Source organism: Protopterus annectens, chromosome 1.part1 (genome assembly GCF_019279795.1).
Source record: "Protopterus annectens isolate FY-2018-M chromosome 1.part1, PAN1.0, whole genome shotgun sequence".
Taxonomy (NCBI): Eukaryota; Metazoa; Chordata; order Ceratodontiformes; family Protopteridae; genus Protopterus; species Protopterus annectens.
Window position 1 is genome coordinate 219835525 of NC_056726.1, and position 22322 is coordinate 219857846.

The window sequence follows — 22322 nt, forward strand, 5'->3', positions numbered from 1 at the left end:
CACCCTGCCAGCATCCACACCACCTGATCAAGATTGATAGATGGTATTGGCATGAACACCTAGCACACCTACCCTGTCACCCCAGGGGAATATACTGTATGGTGGTCTAAGACTGTAGGACAGGCAGAATGCAATGTCATGCCACATCTGGCCCACATCAATACAAAATGGCCCACAGGCCTCTGCCAAGGGCCTGTGTCTCACACATACTGCCAATGCATGTTATGTCATGGACACCCAATTAACAACACAACACACTCCACATACACCATATGCAAGGCCATGTGGACAAACCACAGTAACATGTACACCATGTCCCACTGCATGAACTGTGGACCAACATCAACACACAGCTGTGATGGGGTGATAACCATAGGGAAAGTATCAGAGAATGTATGCATAATGTAAGGAAGAGGATAGAATAACGGGGGAGGTGGGAGCGTGGACAGCATGGAATGTGCAAGGTCCGACACAAAGCTGTGTGCACACACTATCCCTGGCTGTAACCATATAAATGGGTGGCTACATACCTGCCCATACATCGCAGTAGGGGTAATGTCCTGACTCATGGCCCATGCCTCTGGGTAACCTGTGTGAATCTGTACAGCTGTGAAGTATTTCCATAGCAATATAAGGCCATACTGTCATGGTGATGGATGTGCAAGTATGGGATCCTCTGCCAGCACTGTACCAAGGTGCTGAACTGGATACACAGACACAGCAGCAAGTGTCTGCAGCTCCCTCTCCAGGATGGCATAACCTACCATGAATATGTACGCCTCTGCCCACAATACCGCACACAGCTGCTGTCACCCTTGTCCCCCAAGACATCACTGTGACCAGGAATGTCCACCTAACAGTACATGAGGACAGAAAACATCACAGTGTATAACAGTACATATGTCTGAATATCCCTGCTAACAGCAGTACCATGTAGCTGAAGCAGCACAGACACAATCATCTACAGTACACACTATCCCCTGCACACTTTCTCCTCATATTGCCAAATCATCGTTGGATACTCTGCATAAACAGTTTGCTACTTGTAGGTGTACAACACAAAGGTCTGCACTGGAGTACAAACTACCTGGAATCAATCCACACATGCAATACAGAAGGGCATACTGGCCATGCTCACACACTTAGAGAAATGAAGGCAATGTCAGACAACAACATACTGAAAGGTCATACTTGGCATGCTCACACACTTGAACAAATGAAGCCCATGGTTGCAAACAACAGTGGACTGGACATAGCTGGCAGTTGCAAATGTTAGTGCCGATACTCCTAAGTATGCATGACTCATGCTTTGCACACACAGTGGATAGGAATACAGACAAATATCCAAGGTCAACACACTATAATATGCTAAACGTAGACGTACATAGATGTGTGGAAGAGAGTGACTATGGCAAGGAGCCAGCCATTATGAGGCCTGTCCCACCCAGCACACAGCCAAGTGGCTACACCCACTTGAGGTTCAGATGTCAGTCACTGTAGATACTAACCACCGGTATCTGTCAGCATTACAGACTATGTGGTGCAAGTGCTAGCTGTGCAACATGACTGTACAAGGAAGTGGTCATCTCGCAGTTGTATACACGTACCTGTGGAATATAACCCTGCATCTGCCAGCATGTGGTGTGTCAACCTCTAGATGAATGGGTTATGGCCCATGCACACACACTGCCCTCCCCATAGCTCTACTATGACAAGCCTGCTGAGGTCAAACACTTTAAAATACACCTTTGGGTAAATTGTAGCACAGTAATCTCTGTGGTGTGTCCTAAAACTGCATACTGCTGTAGTGTGATAAACTAGTTAGGTAGGAGTTCTAATCCCAGACATGGCAACTGTGTGTGTGTGTGTGTGTGTGTGTGTCTCTGTCTGTGAAGGGAGCAATGTTTTTAGGCTAGTCACACTCACTACAATTCAAATGCCCTACTTTGGTAAGGCTGCTGATGTGAAATACATTTTTTGGAAAGCTGTAGCCCAGTAATCTCCGTGGTGCATCCTATAACTGCATACTGCTGTAGTGTGATAAACTAGTTAGGCAGGATTTCTAATCCTCGACATGGCAACTGTGTGTGTCTCTGTCTATGTAAAGAGCGATGCTTTTTAGGCTAGTCACACTCAATACAATTCAAATGCCCTACTTTGGCAAGGCTGCTGATGTCATTCACTGTGAAATACACCTTTCGGAAAGCTGAAGCCCAGTAATCTCCATGGTGTGTCCCATAACTGTGCACTGCTGTAGTGTGAGAAACTAGTTAGATAGAAGTTCTAATCCCAGACATGGCAACTGTGTTTGTGTGTGTGTCTGTGTAGAGAGCAATACTTTTTAGGCTTGTAACACTCAATACAATTCAAATGCCCTAATTTGGCAAGGCTGCTGATGCCATTCACTGTGAAATGCGCCTTTTAGAATGCTGCAGTCCAGTAATCTCTGTTGCGTGTCCTATAACTGTGCACTGCTGTAGTGTAATAAAATAGTTAGGTAGGAGTTCTAATCCCAGACTTTGCAACTGTGTGTGTGTGTGTCTGTGTACAGAGAAATGCTTTTTAGGTTAATCTCACTCACAACAATTCAAATGCCCTACTCTGGCAAGGCTGCTGATGTCATTCACTGTGAAATACACCTTTGGGGAAGAAGTACTACAGTAATCCCTGTGGTGCGTCCTATAACTGCTTTATGCTATAGTGTAATATAGAACCCTGGTATTGGTTCTATCCCCACACATGGCAGTTGTGGATGTTTTCTATGTGTTTCTATGTCTGTGTAGGGAACAATGCATTTTAGGCTAGTCACACTCACTACAATTTAAATGCCCTACTTTGGCAATCCTACTGATGTCATTCACTGTGAAATACACCTTTGGGAAAACATATTCCAGTAATCTCCATGGCGCATCCTATAACTGCATACTAGGAGTTCTAATCCCAGACATGACAGGTGTGTGAGTGTGTGTGTGTGTGTGTGTGTGTGTGTGTGTGTGTGTGTGTGTGTGTGTGTGTGTGTTTTGTTTGTAATCCATACCCCGTGTGGAGGTGGTTGTGAGCGTGTAACAGCTGGACTCAATGTGGAGTGGGTTTTGCAGATTTCTTATATGGTGGCCCTAGTATATATCACATTGTCCACCATACAGGGATAACAGATGTGAAATTGCCGAGAGACTGGGGTGCAACTCCATACCCCTACATATGACATCAAGGTCAGATGAACAAAGTGAGCAACCCTAGTATTATCCAGAGAACACTCTCAACCCATGTCTCATACACACACACACACTTGCCTAGCCAACAGCCACTATGTTGGTAGTACCCTGCATACTGCCCACTGATAGTAACCATGGTGCAACTGCAGTGGGCCACAGAGGACATGTCACTCTGTCCATCAGTCCAATAGGCACATACATGGTGATAGTGCACCTTCCTCATGTTCCCCAATCTACACCTGCAACACCTGTGGTGCCATCAAATGTGACTCACAAAGGACATACCATACCTGAAACTTATGCCCTAGATGGACAGATGCCACTGACATCAGCAAATACCAATATCATGCTATCAATGTAGGTGCAGGGTAAACCTGCTGTCCATTAATAGTTCCCACCACATGAGGCCAGGACTGGCACATCTGATGATAATCTGTGTACACAACATGGGCCAGACACCCCAGGTGCTGCTCCACATGTCACTGTACATGCATGTGGGAGCTGTGCACATCATAGGCACCATCCATGTCATGGACTAAGGAACACATACATGGCAAGCAATGCCCAGTATTGGCCACACGCAATAGTCACCCAGGTGACTAGATGGTAAATACAATACCCACCTGTATGGGCAAATGCAGAAATTGCACCCCTGAGCCACAATGCAGACCAATGTCATGTGGTCTGATGCCAAGGTATACCCATCACCTAGCCTTGTATAGCCATCTGGCACAGTTGACCACTACACACCCATGAAGCAATGCATCCATGCACGTTAGTACTGGCACTGTGTGTGTGTGTGTTGTATGATGTGTATGATCACATTCACACTCACTACAACCCCCATTGGTATACTAAAGCATGCTGTCTGATGTCAGACACCTCCACATATCCTTTGCCCATATAATCTCCATATGACCCCTGTGGTGCATGTGATACCTGCACAGTAATATGTTGTGGCAATCTCACTAGTGATGAGTTGTATTCTGTCCCTGCCAAGTGCGTCAATGTGTGTGCATCCCTGTGAGAGAGTGGCTGTGTTGATGCTGGCATGTGTTCATGCAGACAGGCATGTGTACTACACCTACCGAATAGCTACCATATCCCTGTTGCAGATGGCACTCACCATGACATATACAGTTTGAGGGTTCCTCAATATGTAACCTATGTGGCACATCCAATAACTACATAGAAATGTGATAGCAGTACATAGTCGTCAGGGGATTGATACCCAGTGCCGGTAGGTATGAGACACAAATATGTTTAAGTGTTACTCTCCCATCCCTCCCTGACTTTTCTTTGCCTCTGTCTGCCTCTCTCACTCCCTCTCTCACTCCCTCTCTGGATATTGTGGAGACCTACACCTGCTTTGCTTAGGCAGCAGCATGTGTATTTTAAGTGATGCTTATGGTCAGCTGATGGCCTCTGCACAAATTGCAGCCCTATTCTAGCTGATTGCATATGGAACAGTTATGGTAACATTCCCATAGCCATTTGCATGGAAACACACTCCAATATCTAAGAACATCATGTTGGTGTTAGGCCTTTTCATTCACTGTGAGTAGGAACTCGATTTGTTGTTTGGCAAACAGCATCTCAGATGGATTGGGGATTTACCGCTCACAACATACATTATGGAAACAGGCAACACACAGGAGGGGGAATGTACCTGACCTGACTACAGACTGTAAGTGCTGCTATACTGCATTTGGAGTAATGTTGGTTTAACAGGGTGTGTGTGGATATGGCTGTCCTACATGTTTTAATATCTGCCATATCAGTGCTATGTTTATGAGGAAACCCCATCTGTAGGGTCATCTGCAGACTGGGCAGTATGTGGTGCCTTTTGTTTCATGCGTTACCCATGGAGCACCTATCTGTGAACTGCAAAAGGTAGTGTGAGGATTGAAGTCTATAGATGGTGACAGCTGTGAGAGTTACTGACTTCATATCCCTCATAGGCCATATGTTGCAATAAACCCTGTTACAACAGTAAATGTATGAGGTTATCACAGCAACATGTCAATATTGGCCCTGTGTATGTGCCTCCAACCACAACTCTATCAACCTTTGTACATATGTCATGCAGTAAGAGGTGCATATGTGCTGTACAGCATATTTAGTGACATCATATCTGATAACAAGCCAGTGAGATATCAGACTGCTACACACATAATGTATAGTATGAGTTATATTTGATGACATAACCTGGGCTTTCTGTGGTTGTGTGTACAGTACTGAAGTCTGTGTATGTATGGTGAATGTCAAAAGTGTGTGTATTGTTAATACGTACTTTGGCCTGTGTACAGACTGTGGTACATGTCATTGTTATTGGTCCTTTTCTATCTGATGTTACATCCTGCTCCACTGTATGTTACCCTATCAGCTTACATGTTTGTAGGGTCATACACACACATGTCCCATACCACAGACAGGCATCAGACCACACTGTGTAGTTGCCCAGTATATGTAGGGTTAGTGTGTGAGTGGCACATTTGAGGATGGTGTTGAACAGATAGTCCATATACTGTAATATTATGCTAGCTTACCATATGTGGCTATGGCTGTGCTCACATTGGTTGTGGTTATGCACTTTCACACAGGTCTATCTTACTCTGTGCTGTGACATGCCTGTAGAGCCTGCTATATATGCAGGTACATGTGCATTCCCCCATAGGAAATGTAGGCCAGTGTTGAGCCAGTCCACCTGTAGCCTGCACAGTGCTTTGTTACATGCCTAGCAGCTTAGTGTACTTACCCAGTGAGATGTCATGTCCAAATACTTCCCAGATGTACTGCTGCTGGGCCTCCCTTAACAGTCATGTATGTCAGACAGAGCAGTGGGATGCTGTACAGATGTATGTCAATATCTAGTGGGTAGTATGTTACCATGGCACCTCTTTACCAGCGGTTATTATGTGTCAGGTCAAACAGGGGTGTGTGAATGCATAACCTATGGGGGCAAATGTATACCAGTCATTACGTGTTATACCCCTCTAAATGGCTGTTAACATCCACATCCATTTCTGTTTCTACCTTCAAATCCCAGACTAAGGATATGTTGCAGACTATCCTGTAACACCAGTGACTTGCTTAGTGTATGACAACACTATTTCACATATGGGCCTGTGTTCTATCCTCTGTCCTCCACCTACATACCAGGCTTTGTACATATGACATGCTGTCAGGGGTTGTTATGTAGTGGGCTGTGAGTATGTCATGCTGCCATTCCTGCCATCAGTCCACTGCTGTTGTGTCCCCAACCCATACGGTAGGGTTGGGGCCATATATGTGTGGGCTTCACCTACACTATACATGTGTGCCCTTATACACTCCAGAGGCCAGTGTATGTAACAGTGGTATATGGCCCTGTATTATTTTGCCCAGGGGGGATGCACCATAACTAACCTAGGCTGTTACAACATGTGGGGGTATCAGGGGTAAGCTGCCTTAAGTTATCTGGATGTACATTACCATACAATCCACCTTGGGTAAATGCAGGCCTACTGCCTCCTGCCATACAGACGGTTCTGTTTGTTAGTGTGCTTGTGATGGTGTTGTTATGCCTTGCTATGTAACAGTTACATCCCACTGTGTCAGCTGAGGTCTTTACCCCCTAGGGATTGTCTACAGAGTATAGATAGAGGCTGCTGAACTATACATCTGCATTACTTCCTGTTGATTGTTTGGCATCCTGTGGCCCAGTCTGTCTTTACTATTGTACTACTTGAAGGACTTGGCCTGGACAGCAACATTTGTAAACCTTTCCAGACTACTGTATTAGTATCAAAGAACATAAAGCCTCCAAAACTGCCTAGGGAACCAAATAATGTGATAAATGGAGCAAAATTAGGTAAAACACATTGGTTTCACACGGCTGAATGAATGTCACAAAATAGTTTATTCCAAGTAAAACAAGTAAGCGCTTTAACGGATATCATCCGCTTCATCAGATTAGAATGAGAAATGACATTGAAATACTTCTTTTATACATTCAAATGAGCCAATCAACTAGGCTGATAACTTAAATACATACTTAACCTCTATAATGCTGGATTACAGTGGAAGACTTGCTCATAGTGTATAATATTGACATATAAAAATAGTGATGATACAAATAAGAATAATACTAAAATCTGTGGCATATCAACAACAGATTGTTGCTAAGCTTATAAAATATAAAATTAGTAAATATTACTAAAAGTGTCACATTGCTAAAATATAATTATGTATGGTTGATAAAATCACTGTTCATCATAACAATAATAAAAAATAAAAATAAAAACATACATTAATAAAGTTAAAAATCAATGCTTAAGAGCTCTAGCCTTGAGAAACAGCTTTAAAGAATTAGTATACCTGTTTCACAGTTGCATTACTCAGTTTATATGGATGTCCATGTCTAAACAGCTATATGACATGGCATGGAGATATACAGAGCTGAGTATATTTTTCTGGCACTTCAGAGTTGTGTACTGGTAATTGTTGTTTGACTAATTTTATATCATTGCTGGCTGACTTCAGAGTTGTGCACTATTATTTTTGCTTCACTGTATAGTTTTTCAGATCTCTGCTGAAGGGGTTTTTCCACCCTCTCCCTATTTCTCTGTGTCTTAAATTGGTATAACTGGTTTTGCATCCTGTGTGTTATCTGACCATCTAAAGGATTACTTGCATAAAATTAGACCCTCTTAGTAAAAAAGTCTGCATATCATTGTTGGAGCCTTCCTGTGTCCTGAAAGAGTGCTCTTCAAACTATCTGGAGACATACAGAGCTGAGTATATTTTTCTGGCACTTCAGAGTTGTGTACTGGTAATTGTTTGACTAATTTTATATCATTGCTGGCTGACTTCAGAGTTGTGCGCTGTTATTTTTGCTTCACTGTATAGTTTTTCAGATCTCTGCTGAAGGTGTTTTTCCCCCCTCCCTCTATTTGTTGGTTTTTCCATACCCACCCTCCCTATTCCTGTGTTGTTGTTTAAATTTGGAGGTCTTTGCAGTTGCCCACCCCCACTGTAGATTTGATCTGGGACACTCCCCCCAGTCCCATCTCTTTACCCCATTCTACCTGATAGACTCCTTCTGCATTGTTTTTAGTCATTTTTAATTTAACTGCATTTTTAAACTGTTTGGTCTAACATTGCTACATACTCAAGTGTGCTAGCTTGCACTGTATTTGAATTGTTTTGACTGCTGTTTTACCTGCTTTTCTGTATATATATATATATATATATATATATATATATATATATATATATATAAAAGAAATTTCCTGTAACTAGTGTAGTCCAGATTCAGATTTGCTGTATCCAGGACTGTATGTAAGCTTCTGAGCCCCCCAAGCTTTCTGTGTTGGAGGGAAGCCTTTTAGCTTATCAGTGGGAGTGGTAAGCACTAGGTAACCTATCTACCACATAAGGAGTGGTTCTGGCCCAGAAATTACAGTTATTGGCCATTTGGGCAGTTTTTCCATCTCTCTCAACTTTCTGATTTAAAAGCCCATATTTGCACTTGTTTCCCCCCTTTCCTGTAACTAGTTTAGTCCAGATACAGATTCTTACTTTTAGCACTTGCATTTGCTTATTCATGATCAGCACTTGTTCAGAACTTGTAAGCACTAAATAACCTAATAATTACTACAGCACTCAACCTTCCTCATTACCTAGAGGAAAACAGTTTTGGTACTTACTTTCCTCACTTGCTTAGAGAAAAACATCTCTTGTACTCACTTTCCTCATTTATCTAGAGGAAAATAGTTTTTTTATTCAGGCATGTCCAAGGGTCAGCTCCTAGTGTTCTCTCCTGTCTATCTGATGAATCTGGGCATCTTGGGGCAATGTAGAAATTGCCTCATGTACACAGACAACCCTCTCCTCCTACCACCCAACACTACAACCTGTGAGAGATGCACTTATCTAGTCAAACTGGAAGTAAAGCTCTCTCCAATCAAGACTGAACTTGACAGTCAAGAGGAGAAGGTAAACACTTGCACCACACCACACTCATCACATAGTCTCACTAAATCTACACCACCAAAATCCACACATAGAAATACAAAAACATTCGCGGAGGCTCTCAATAATAATCTGCTCAAGCAACAGAGACCCCCAAAGCAGAAATGCAAGCAACCTCCACCCCCAACACAACGCAAATGACACATAGCCCACAGACTCAGTGTGCCACTCAACCACAGCCAATAAGGCAAAACAACGTACCCAATACACTAGTCATAGGTGACTCTATAGTCAGGCACACTGATGTGCCACTCACCAGGCTAAACAAGGAGGTTACTGTCAGCTGCCTGTCGGGTGCCAGGATCCGCCACATAACCGATGCACTCAGGTCACTCCACAACAAGTACAAATATGACTCTGTCATTGTCCATGTTGGTGTGAATGACCTGAGACATACCTCCCTGGACTACATGAAAAGAGACGTGGAAGAGCTCTCTGATCTTGTAGCCCAGGCAGGTATGACCCTAGCCCTGAGTAGCATTCTGCCATCACCCAGAATGATGCCGCAGTACAAGGACAAAATGATTTACTTCAACAATTGGCTAAGCTTAAAGGGATCCAGTATCTGTTTGCCTGGGATGACATGGTCGACAGACCACGATGCTTTGCCAGAGATGGCCTGCACCTGTCACCCCTGGGTTTCCGGATATTGGCTAAGGTTCTTGCCGCCCCTATAGTGCCTTTTTTAGGCAAGGTTCAAATGACAAATTCACCACTGTAACAGGAACAGGCAAGCAAAAACTGAGGGTGATGCTACTCAATGCCAGAAGTCTAAATCTCAAAATGCACTCATTCGAGGCACTCCTTAAAATGGAGAACATCGATATCTGTGCAGCGACTGAGATCTGGTTCAAGGATCCCGAGAGCACCCCTGCACTACCAGGCTATAACTCATACCACACGTTTTGGCCATGTAACCTGGACCGGAACACCAAAGGCGGAAGGTGTATCCATATTCATAAAGGATATCCACACCTCCAGCCTAGTTGCTCAGCATAATGCAGCCGAGGTTATCCAAGTGCAACTAACTCTGGGCAAAACTGCAATCCAAATTGTAGCTTGCTACAGATCACCCACCATGCCCCAGGATTCCCACTCCTCTTTTCTTGATGTACTGGAAAATATTAGGGTTCAACCAAACACCCTAATAATGGGCGATTTCAACAACCTCACCATTAACTGGGAAAACTACTCATGTACCAACTCCTTCGCTCAATGCTTTCTGGAATTCATAAACTCCAATGCCCTGGATCAACTTATCCACACCCCCACCAGGGGCAACAATATCCTAGATCTAGTCATTACCAATATGAGTGACCGGTGTTCCACACCTGAAGTCAATGCCTCATTGGTCTGATCTGACCATCAGCTAATTACCCTAGATATCCACATTCTGCCTCCACCCCCCCCATTAAGGAAACCATAATAAAAAATTTCTCCAAAGCCAACTTCATGCTTCTTAAGACAGAAGTGGTGAACTTCATGACACCCATGCAGATGGACAATACAGTTACGACTACTGAATCCTACACAATTGCACTTTATAAGCACTTACATGAGTGCATGGATCATGCTATCCCAAACAGAACCAAGACAGTATCCTACAAAAAAAGGAAGCCAATCTGGTGGTCCCCTGCCATAAACAAACTATACAACAGAAGGAAGAAACTCTTGCAAAAGAGAGTAAAATCCCACGAGTGGAGGAGCTCCCTGGTCAGCCTCAGTAAGAAGCTGTGATCCCTGATAAAATCCTCCAAAGCTAGTTACAAAAACAAAATCGACACTGATTCTAAAGACAGCCACAAAGCATTCTATAGCTATGTCAAGAATCTGAATGGCAACACTCAGATCTGCTCTGAGTTACAGCACAATGGCACTAAATATACAGACCCAACTGATATTGCCAACATCCTGGCAGATAGGCTCAGTGCTAACATTACCCCCTTCTCACCCCCTAAAGAGCCCATTTCTATACTGGAAGAATGCAAAGTTCCTGTAATCACGGCTGCACAGGTAAAAACCACACTCTCCAAAGCCAAGAACACAGCATCCATGGGACCAGACAACATCCCAGGCTGTGTTCTACATGAACTACAGAATGAACTGGCACCCCACCTAAGTACCATGTTCAATCATAGCCTCACCTCAGGGTTTGTGCCTGCTGAATGGCGCACAGCAATGGTTATCCCACTCCACAAGGGGGGAACCACCACGGACCCCGGGAACTACCGCCCCATTAGCCTGACTAGCCTGGTCTGCAAGGCCATGGAATGTATCATCATGGAACTTATAAACAAAGACATTGGTAATCTCCAATCTCTGGATCCCACCCAGTTTGGGTTTGTAAAAGGCAGATCATGTCTCCTAAACCTGATAGACTTCTTTGAAGCAGTCACCAAAGCCGTAGACAAGGGTAAGGTGGTTCACACAGCCTATCTAGATCTTGCCAAGGCTTTTGACACCATCCCCCACTCTGAAATTATAGATAAACTTACTAAACTAGGTATAAATCCCTATGTCGCAAGATGGGTTGCCAACTGGCTCACTGACAGAACCCACACTGTGAAAGTAGCAGACTCCAAATCCGACTTCAGACCAGTGACAAGTGGAGTACCACAGGGTTCAGTCCTGGGTCCTCTCCTGTTTGGTATCTACTTCTCTGAAGTACAGGCTAACACAGAAGGTCTTTGGCTAATGAAGTTCGCAGATGACTGCAAACTAGGAGCCATAATCGAAACTCCTAACGATGTGGGCATCCTACAAAAGGGCCTCACCGAGACAGATGCCTGGTGTCAAAGCCATGGCCTCAAGCTCAATGCCAAAAAGTGCATTGTCATCCCCTTTGGTAAAAACTCTGTACCCATGAACTACAACATAGGCGGTAGTATACTTAACACCAAAAGTGTGATAAGAGACCTTGGGTCACAGGTGGACAGTAGTCTTTCCTTTGATAATTACATCACCACAGTAGTCAGGAAATCCTTCTATGTGGCACACCTCATTACAAAAGGTTTCTCATCCAGAAAAAAAGAGGTCATTGTTCCCCTCTACTCATCACTCATTAGACCCATTATAGAGTACAACGCCTCTTTTGGTATGTACCTCACAAGACATCTCCAACAACTGGAAAGGCTGCAGAAATATCTCACAAAGAGGATTACCGGCCTCAAACAGATGCCCTACGCTGACCGTCTCAAAAAACTCCAGCTTTACTCCGTCGCATATCTCCTACTCAGTGGTGATCTCTGCCTAACGTACAAAGCTATGTCAAACCCAGAGCTGTTGGACATGCTCCACTTAAAGAAATCCCAATCCCGCCGAGCTACGCACTCTAGGGACTTAAACCTTGTCACCACAATAAACAGAACATGCTGGAGGGATAGATTCCTGTTCCAGAGACTTCCCATACTCTGGAATAAACTACCTATCTATATCAAACAAAGCTCCTCATTAGCACTCTTCAAGAAAAGTCTTGATGACTGGATGGGAAATAGGAAATTCACCCTGGGGATCACCTCTGTGGCTCTGCTCGACAGTGGCACAGGAAAATAATTTTCTTGGGTGGCAAAAGCCAGGGTACCTTTCTGGCTGGGCTTGTATGGGCCCCAGGGCCAATAGCCTAGTACCTACCTATGAACCTATGAACCTATATACAACTGTAATAGTACACAAATAAAGCTTTCCCATTTATGCAAGCCTGTGTGTGGTGTTATACCCTTTGATCTCTCTGTGGGTATATCTTGTGGGTAAAGATTGTCATTTGTATGAGTGGCTCATACATTGTCCAGTTGGTAAGTTGGTAACTGTAGGCATAGTGTGCACCTTCTACATATGTATCTTACTATACATATCTCTGTGTGTGTATGTGTAGTTATTTATATATATATATATATATATATATATATATATATATATATATATATATGTGTGTGTATATCTGTATCTGCATATATGTGTCTGTGTATATGCATCCTAGGGATGTTGATTACTTCCACATTGTACATTCCCTATGGGAGCCAGACTGTACTGCATAATATGTTACTGATAACAGCCTAACATTATACAGGTGGGATGGAGTACTGTTAACATCTTGTGCCCATGTCATGTCAGGTCCTGGTTATGGGATCTGTAACAGCTGGTAGTGTATTGCAGGGCAGACATGTTTGGCTGTGGGGGGGGGGGGTACCTATTCGTACAAGACGTATGTTGTTTGGAGCCTCCCAACCCCAGTAACGGTGCCTGTGGACAGATATGTTTATGTTATGTTCCCATTTTTATCTAGAGATGCATGTCCATATTTACCTACATAGATATATATAACTTGCTATATATATATATATATATATATATATATTGACATATAGATGTAGACATATATTTCTATAGATGTATGCATTTGTATGTCTATATGTTTATATATATATATATTTTTTTAAAGTGACAGTGTTTAATAAACACTCAATGTTTTGCATAATAATTTCACAATTTTCCAGGTATATAGTTTACTATACTAGATTTTTTGATGACATTTGTATTCGCTGGTAGGGGTCTTTGGATGAACTGACTGCCTTTTTGACTTATATTAATCACACAACCACCTTCTAGAGATTTACCCACACAGTTTCTGTAAATGAAATAAATTACTTGGATGTGACACTATACAAAGATTTAACAAATAATTGTTTCCAGTCTAGAATATTCAAGAAGCACACATTCTTCAATTCATACTTACACTTTGGGAGTGGTCATCCCCACTTTTAGAAGAAGGGTGTTGTAAAGGGGCAGATTATTAGAGCCTCAAGGATGTGTAGCGAAGAGAAGATATTCTATCAGGAATTGGTTTTCATTAAGGAATTATTTGTGCAGTGGGAATATCCTATAGATTTGGTGGAATCTTTGATGGAGGAAGTTGTTCATGACAGACGTTAAATATTTTCCACTGTTAGGGAAAGGTTGTGATGTGCAAACCATTAGCAATCACACTCAGGTTGATTATGACAGCGCCTTCATTCATACTTTCTCCAGTAATTCTTCTGAGGTAGAGGGGATTATTAAAAAGCACTGGGGTATCTTGAAAATACAGGAAGAGATTAGAAGTTTGGTCCCAGATGCACCACAATGTATTAGAAAGAGAGACTTGAATTTAAAAGAAAGATTTGAGAGAGGGGGTCTCAACTATGGTAATAAAAAGAAGAATAGGAAGGGTACTTACAGGTGTGACCAATGTAAGTACATTTTAGAAAAGGAGGAAGTAATGTTAACAGCAAAGAAGTATAGGGCAAGAAGTAATGGTTGTTGCACATGTAACAGCACAGGGGTGGTTTATCTAGTTCCATGTGAATCATGTTATAGTTTTTTACATTGGAAAGACTGAGAGGAATCTCAGAATGAGAGTTTATGAGCATATATATGACATTGCTAAGGGAAAGGAAACTAGTACACTTTACAAACATTCATTTGTATGCCCTAACTATAAATTTAAGTTTATGTGGTTATTGATCAAGTTGTAGTTGATGCCAGGGAGGGCAACTGGGGAGCCAGACTGGAGTATAGGGAACTATACTGGCAGATAAAATTGGAAGCTGACAGACCCCCTGGGTTGAATGATTGTATAAGTATTAGCATCGTTTTAAAATTAAGATCAGCAATATTGTGAAATTATTATGCAAAACATTGAGTGCTTATTAAACACTGTCACTTTTAAAAAAATTTTAAATAATTTTTTTTGTAATGATGTGATGTGTTACAAGAATCCCAGTTTTGTATATTTTACATACATTTATACACATTTTCAACTGCATTTCAGTAATGTGTTTTACTTAAACTAAGAAACAGTGTGCGTTTTTTTAAATTCAAGCCCAGGTTAATTGATACAACTGTCAGTGGTTCTTTTGAATTTGCGATACCTTTATATAAAGGAGTTAAAAAATGTTGAGTTTGTTCTGAAGAAGCCTGACGGTATGTTAGGTGAAACCGCTTAACTTGGAATTTTTGTATTGTGTGGATTTCACTGCAACTGTTAGTTCCTGTGTGGTATATTTTGGCTGCTTTTATCCATTTATGTGGTTTTGGCTGTGCTGAGTCGAATGGACTGCATGGCACAATAAACTCAGCTTTGGAAGCCATGAAGTCTCCTTTTTACTGGCTGTTTGTTCATTTTGATTCTTGCTGTCATAGTTATACATGAACTGGTTTTACCTGCAGTATACACCTCTTAGCTGGTATACCTGTGGAGGAAATGTTTGTTAACACTGTTTCTAAACATACACCCAGATTCCAGGTTGATGTTGTGCACATAGCTATCCAACTCTTTCTGCACAGACTCTGGCCATGTCTTGACCACATGCAGGTGTAGCGGGACATATCTAGACTATTGCCCTCTTCAACCTTTATTGACTTGACACACACATGTATATGCTTTCCTACACAGTTATATTATGTAGCACAGTGTGGGTGACAGTGATCAGTGATAATTTATTATTCAGAGAAATTGCAACACTCACTATTCCCTACAATACCAGAGTAAACAGTACCAGTACAGGGTATAAAGGTGTTTATTTCTCAGCACAGTGTTCGTATCCAACGTACCTGTAGGAGCAATGTTTGTTAGCACTACCTGAATGTTGCCACACAAAGTTCCAGATTACACATTAGTATTATGCACATACATTTCACTCTGTTACTGTACACACTCTGGTCACAGCTTGACAACATGGGGGTATAGATAGGACATACCTGGCTTATTACTGTCCTAACAGTTTTGAGAGTTGCTACAGTGACAGGTTTGTTCTCATAGATGTTTGACAATCACTTGTATTCCCTGATTGCTGGCTAAACATCTGGGACCATCCCACAGACTTCCCAGCGGGACAGGGTGACAGGCAGCAGATACTGGCCCTTATACTGGACATTCTGGTCTTATCTGTACAGTTGTGGGGTATGATTCTGTATGCAGCCTACTTCCACCCTAGGATTCAGACCATGGCTGTGTCTGCTACAACTTGAAGACTGGCCATCAGAGTTGTGTGTATTATATAGATATTGCTGTATATCTCCTATATGCTTTCTGTCTTATAATTCTCCTGTGCTTTGGCATTCTGACCTTGTATTACAGCACTCTTAGACAGATTTCCTATACAGTTATTTTGTAGGACAGTGTGGGTGACAGTGATGAGTAATACCTCATTATTCAGAGCAACTGCATCAGTCACAATGCCATACAATACCAGTGTAAACAGTACCAATACAGGGTATCATTCTTGTATTTCTGGGCACAGTGTTGGTATCTGACAGACCTGTGGGAGAAATGTTTGTTAGCACTACTTAAATGTTGCCACACACAGTACCAGATTACACATTACTGTTATGCACATATATCTCACTCTGTTACTGTACACATTCTGGCCACAGCGTGACAACATTGGGGTGTAAATGGGACATACATGGCTTCTTACTCTCATAAGGTTTTGGGGAGTTGCTAGCATGCCAGCTTTGTTCTAATAGATGTGTGTCAATCAGTTGTAATTTCTGTTTGCTATACATCTGGGATCATCCCACTGATTTCCCAGGGGGACAGGTTGACAGGCACCAGATATGAGCCACTTTACTGAACATTCTGGATATATCTGTACAGTTGTGGGGTATGATTCTGTATGCAGACTACTCCCATTGCCGTGATTTGAACCATGGCAGAGTGTGCTAAAAATACAGCAGTTCACATTACAGTTGTATGTGCTATATAGGTTTTGTTGTCTACCTTTTCCCTATTTTCTGTCTCTGTGTCTCTCAGTTGTACTAAATGGCCTCTGGGGATTACACCACTCATATACAGGCATTCCTACACATTCTATTTATGGCATACGGTGTGGGTAACAGTGCTTCATACAACAGTACTATTACGTGATTGCAAATCTATATTACCATATGATACCAGAGTATACACATGCAGTCCAGCAGTTAGACCTTTATTGTCAGGCTATTATGATTTTATTTAAATACAAACTAAATGAGACTCTTCCTGCCATATTCGTCTGTGCATGCAGCACTTGCCTTGAACAATACAGGTTTTATATAGGCAATTAATTTACTAATACTTTTAGTTTTATTTCCTATGACAGTAAATGCATGAGTATTACTGACCTGTCTCGCATCACAACCTCGCCAGGTGACTTCCATGGGCCTCCTGGTTCATGGCCCGTTCCACTGCAGCTGTGGGGGGACATAAGAGGAATATTTAGCCATGCCTCTCCATGATATACATGAGCTGACAATTATTACACACATAGTGGGGTGATACTTACACACACCTGGGACATCCCCTGCCATTCTAACTTCCACTGGTCCCATATGTCCCCCTGATGCCTGACCTGCTCACCAGTTTGGGGTATCCCAGTGGCACTGGTAAGGTCATGGGCAAGATGGTCCCAGGCTTCTGTCTTATATTGGGAACCCTGGTACTGGCCCTGCAGCCGTCTCTGCAAATGGTATTTGACAAGGAGTCCTGCCATGACTCTGGACTCCTGGATGCACCAGCGCTGTTCCTTAAAGCATACACCCTCTTCCCTTCCTGACATAGTGCCTGCAAGGGGAAGCTACAATCAGTTATGAGATGTATTCCCGCCTGTTGGGTTTAAGTAGGGCTGATTTCCCGCACTTTAACGTGACTGGCCAGTTTTGAAAAGGCTAAGCTATGGGCAAACCTGCTTACCCATGTTTGGCATTGTTTAAAGGAGTATACCACTGGGCACACTGAGTTAGCTGGCCTACATGTTGTTTACACCTCCTAAGCTGGCCTGTGCAATGCTTAGCATTGCTTACATTAGACTTTGCATTATATTTTCTTTTTAATCATTGATTTCTTATTCATTATATCTTATATATCTGTCTGGTATCCATAATTAATATGTACGTACACTGTATGGGGTCCTTGTGTTTTACTGGGGACTTCAACACTCAATTACTATTACACCTCACTTCTGGACTTACTGCTGTACTCCAGTTCACATATTTATATTATGTTGTCGGTTATGGAACATATGACTGTATACTGATTCCTTTTACAGGTTCAGTTTGATTTCACTATAGTGACGACTTGTTTGGTAATATGTCATTCTTCTGTATTGTTGTAATGGCTGGGTGGTTAACTACTGTGACTATAGTGTATAGGTTCCTGGGTTCAAGACCTGCCAGGCTGTTTATTTTGTTGCTGGGCAGAACATGGGCCATTGGATACAGAGTGATTAAAACACTTTTGAGCAGTTGTAAGTGGGTTTGCGTGGGTTTGTGCGAGGGTAAGCACTGCCAACCTCCGGTTACATATGCTTACACAGAGTTAGCTTCAGAATTGCTTAACCTGTGTGCGCATTGCTTACCCCTGTGCAAACAGGCTTAAACTTGCTTACTAGTGCTTAAATATGCTTACTACTGCTTATTGGTGTTTAAACTTGCCTACTAGTGCTTTATTCATTATATCACTGACACCCCACATGTGCATTTAATGCAGTACTCCAGTTCACAAATATATGTTATTTAGTGGGTTATGAAATAATAATATTGGTCATAACGTGCTTTGTCATGGAAAATGGAATGTGCAGCAGTGGGACTCGAACCAGGACTGCCTGCTTATAAGGCGAATGCTCTGCCCACTACACTGTTGCTATGCTGCTTCATTTGCATATATCTTCCTTGTTATCCTCTTCAGCCATTTAAGCTGCATTAACCGTAGCTAAGCGATGGGTACACCCGCACACCTATGGTTAACTTACATCGGATTTTTATTAAATAAAAAGGGTTTGTTCATTTTATTTGTATTTACTTGCTGTTGTACATGAGGAGGACGGTTGGTGGGGATATGCAGACACCTATGAGTGGTCTCGCTCATTTCTTAGGCCTTTCTGCTGTTCTGCATTGTGAGAGCATGTATATTCTGAGAGCTCTGCTCTCAGACACGCCCCCTGCACTCTTACACGCTCCATGTAAGATTAGGAGCTCAGGCAGCATGCCTCATTAATATGCATGGCGCATTGCCATCCTGCTCCTAAACGGATGCTTCCGTGCAGGACTAAGCTAGTCCTGCACAGAAGATTAGTAAATCCTGGGGGCATGTCTAATGAAATAAGATGGCACTCATCAGAGAGACAATACAGTAGCAAAAACTGCCTAAAGCACCATTGGAGGTGCCATGTTATCCAAAATTTCTCCTTTTTTTCTGTAGTTTTTTTTCGAAGAAAGCACCTATTCACCCCCTATGCAGTTTCCAGCATAAATTAACTCACTATGAATGAGGGTGGCCTGAACTGAAGATACATAGTTAGATATGACAACAATTTAGCTCATAATGGAAAGTTAAACCCCGTATTTTTTAAACAATAGAAAAACTATGTGATAGCAGAAAACGAATGTTAAGATGTACTATAACCCATAATACTGTAGTAGTAGTAGGACATATATGTCACCAGTATTTCAGTCTTTGAATCACTAGCTAACACTATGCACTTAAAATCTCTGAAGCTTTGTGATGTCAAAAAAGCACTGATGATCTTGGATTCTTATCATTCATAAATTCATAATGCTGAGGGGTAGCAACTATGTTATTCATCAGTTTTTCAAGTAAAATATCACTTACTTTATAATCTTTATTCAAAGTTACTGAATATGTGTTCTCAAAAAAATGTTTCCTAAATTTTTTTTTGAAAACCATTGACATCCACCTTTTGGACCAATAGTGTCAGACAAGGGTTCAAAGACCAAACCCATGATAGTGGATATTGACCATAGTTGGAAGGGTCATATGACCAAAATTCCAAACTTGCTAATAGATACAAGAGAAACTATAAACAGAATTAGAATTATTCTAATAAATGAGAAGACATTATTGGTCACAATGGATGACTATTTATTGTATTCTTCAATACCCTTAAACTTGGGATTATAAATGTTGAGTGACAATGATGTCAAGGTTGTTGCTGTGAGATCTATTAATGTCTCTTAATATAAACCTTAGCTGAAGCAGTTCTCTGCATCAATTTATTTATGTTTGAAAAATAATTGCATTCACAGATGTCAGGGTCCCATGGAGACAATTATGGCATCAACATTTAGGAATCTGTTTATGTCATATTATGGCATCAACATTTAGGAATGTGTTGATTTCAGATAAGGAGCAGGTAACTATCACCAGTTCAATATATCAACATTTTTTCTATGGGCATTTCATAACTGATTCTTCTTCTTTATGTGGAACAAAACAATAGAGGAGATGAAGGGGTTCCATAATTATTCCATAACATTTTTTATAATGTTCACTGAACTGGATAATGAGAAACTGCATTTCTGGGATGACTGTTTATATATAAGGAAAATCATGGGGCAACATTTTTCATGAAGGTTTATAGTAAGGAGGTCAGTGGGAACCACTGCTTGAATTTTAAGAGTATGACTCAGTATCATGTAAAATATAATGTGATAAAGGGGCAGATTATGTGCTTTTCTAGGATAACATCAGAAGATGTAACATTTGCAGATACGATGAACAAATCAAAACAATTCTTTTTGGACAGGAAGTTTCCCGTGGGATTACTGGATGATAATATAGAAATGGTGATACACAAGAGTTCAAAAGAGCATGCATGTACCTATTAATGTAGCTGGCACGTCTAGAAAGCTGTCTTCCAGGAGGAACAGAGGTAGCTACAGTGAGGTTAAATTTTACCTATACCGGTGAGAGTTCATGCAGTAGGGATGAAGTAGAGAGCAAATGGAGAGTTATATTAGATAATGAAACCTTGATTAAATCAGACAGTGAAGTTCCAAAACAGCTTATGAAAAGAAAAGGCGTTTGATGGAATTTTTTTTGGGTGGTAGCAATATGATTGTAAACTATACACATTTTGAGAAATCTTTTAGTGCTAAATCAAAAGGTACTTTTGTATGTTGAGGATGGAAACTGTATATATACATATCCAATAGAACATATTGTACTAATAGTATAAGCGGAAGAATATTGGGGAAAATCAAAAGGATACATATAGCTCTGTTGGGTAATGTATGCAGCGTTATACATTTAATGGTTATTTTTATAAATGAAACATTTAGTAACCTTAAGACAGAGAACACATGAACATATGCATGTGGGGGGGTCTATAAAAAGACTGCATAACAATAATGTATAATATCATCATAGTACAGTTTGAACAAAATGCACAGCATTTGATTATTATGTAATTAAATACATAGGAATACATTTTAGAGTGAGGAGACTGATAGATATATAGAAACACATGAGTTCTACTGGAAGCTATTTCATGTTAATGTACACCCTGGTTTGAATGAGGCATTGAAAGTAAAATACATTATAAAATCTAACTTTATCATGTATTAATGAGGTTTTGACACAGATGGAACTTTGGTTTAAAAAAAAACTTTTTTAATGCATACTACATATATTTCTAAATTAGATGGTTTATATCATAAGTTTTAATGACTGAGTTTTAATATTATTTATAACATATACTGGTGTTTCAAAATTGTTAAAGGTAAAAGTTTTCATTTGTGTATGTTTTAGGATACTGAATTTATACTATGAATCATCATCAACCCTTATTACCTATTTTTCTACACAGGTCTGGGTGTTGCATCAATGGCCACTACATCCTTTGATTCATTGCCACTCTCCTACCTTCATCAACATTCATGTCTGACTGCCACAGGCATTCTACCCAGCTCTTGGCTGTGTGTCCTTATTACTTCTTGCCTTCTGCCTGCCATTCTCAAATCTTCATCTCCAAACTGTTCTCTGTTTTTCTGCACATGTGCCTAAACTACAGCAATCTGTTCTCTTTGAGCTCCTCTAGAATCAGAAGTACTTTGGTTTCTAGTATTTCATTATTTCTTCATCGACCCACAGTGTGAATTCTACCATTTGTCTCAGACACTTCGTCTCCATCACTTACAGCTTCCTCAATGAATCTGTCTTCACTGCCCACGTTTCTGTACAATACAGAAGTATTGGCCACACCACTGTTAGTATCCCTTACTTTTCAGCTTCTTTGGCATTCTTCTGACATACACTACCCTGACACTCTGTGGCACTTG